Source organism: Emys orbicularis, chromosome 15 (assembly GCF_028017835.1).
Source record: "Emys orbicularis isolate rEmyOrb1 chromosome 15, rEmyOrb1.hap1, whole genome shotgun sequence".
In the NCBI taxonomy this organism is placed as follows: domain Eukaryota; kingdom Metazoa; phylum Chordata; order Testudines; family Emydidae; genus Emys; species Emys orbicularis.
In genome coordinates, this window is record NC_088697.1 from 8197182 (window position 1) to 8198880 (window position 1699).

A 1699-nucleotide genomic window follows, 5' to 3' on the forward strand; every position below is an offset into this window, starting at 1 on the left:
TTTCATCCCTGTGATCTGGTCACCCTAGTCCCAAAGCAGCACTAATGCTTAGAGCTGGTTATCAGTGATTTCCGATCTGTTGGTCTGCAGCAAGACTCTACATTGAGTCATAATCAGCTCTGTTATTCCACAGAGACGAACAAAAGGGTGAAATGGTGCCTGGAAGCCTTAAGAAGAATCCACCCCACCAAGAATCAACACTTGTCGCTACCCGCTCTCAACTCCACTGAGAATGTTTTGGGGTCACTCCTTGCCTTTATCAACCTAGGGGCCTGGGACAATCCCTATTAACAGGTGCTCCAGTGGCGCAATTGGTTAGCGCACAGTACTTATAGGACAGTGCTGAGAGGAGCTATGCTGAGGTTGTGAGTTCAAGCCTCATCTGGAGCACTAGTTTTCATTAACCAACGGGCTTCACCCACTCCTTTGGCCCTGTGGAATGTAGAATTCCAGCCCAGGGGACACTGAGGAGGGGAGGAGTCAAAAATGCCCCTATTACCTCCTCTCCAGAGTGCAGGTCAGAATCTACAATCCTTTCTCCTGCACCAGCCCCTGTGCCAGGATCCCTCAAGCAGAGCCTGGAGTCCTGCCCATCCTTTGACCCCTGAGCCTTGGGAGGGAGAGGAGCAAGGTAGCCATGGTTAGAGGGCTTTCCCTTCCCCTGCCCACTTCGCTGGTTCTTGTCACACAGACATAGGGTGACCAGATCACCAGGTCAAATATCGGGACCCGGAGGGGGGGGCGTAGCAAAAAAATAAAAAAAAAACAGCGGCAGAGCAAAAAAACAACCCCCTCCTCCCTCCGCAAGCGCTGGAGGGAGGCCCTGGAGAAGCAGGGGGAGCGCGGGGCTGGGGTGAGTGAGAGTCAGGCCTGGCCCTGAGCGCAGGCAGGACTCAGACAGGCGGTACCTGGAGGGAGAGGAGGGGGGTGGCCCGTGGGGCCAGGCCGGACTCTCACTCACCCCAGCCCCGCGCTCCCCCTGCTTCTCCAGGGCTTCCCTCCAGTGCTTGTGGAGGGAGGAGGAATGGTGTGCCTGGGGAAGAGGCAGGGATTTGGGGAGGGAGCCAATGGGGGGGAAAGGGGGCGGAGTCGGTGGAGTCGGGGCGGCGGGGGGCGCAAGCACTTCCAGGCTCCGGAGCTTTTGCTTGTTTGTCCCGTGTCCCAACCTAACATCAGTCGGGACGCGGGACAAACAAGCAAATATCGGGACAGTTCCGATAAAATCGGGACGTCCGGTCACCCTACGCAGACAGCAAGCAGCAAAAGACCAGAAGTCCGAAGCGCAGACAATGTGATGTTTTCTGGGGTTAGTTTCCAAGCAAGCAGATTCCGAAGCCCTTCACACAAGTCGGGCTTATCTCTATGCACCAATAGAGTCTGTTCCACATTTCCCTTCCCAGTTCTCACACCGCAGAGCGTTTACCCCACGTCCCCCTTCCCAGCTCTGACACTGCAGAGCCTTGCCTGTGTCCCTGTTCCCCATTCCCTGTTCCCGTTCCCCCCGTTAGCAAGCATGATTCCAATTTCCCCTTCCGCTTCCTGTTGGACCCCAGTTTATACAGTAATATTCTCAGCTCTACCTTAACCAATCATTTTACTGAAATTTAACTAGCCAATTCTAACATATTGTAAGATAATTCTCTAACCAATTATATCCCACTCCCCTAATTAACTTACACCTAGCAAAATTATTCTACAG

The 1699-nt window shown here is 53.9% G+C and overlaps 1 non-coding gene across 1 annotated transcript; it reads left to right on the forward strand.

Annotated features, from left to right (window-relative positions):
* Positions 1-296: 296 nt before the first annotated feature.
* Positions 297-390, forward strand: TRNAI-UAU (transfer RNA isoleucine (anticodon UAU)). Its single transcript has 2 exons — positions 297-334; positions 355-390. It is a non-coding gene; the product is annotated as a tRNA-Ile (tRNA).
* Positions 391-1699: the final 1309 nt, after the last annotated feature.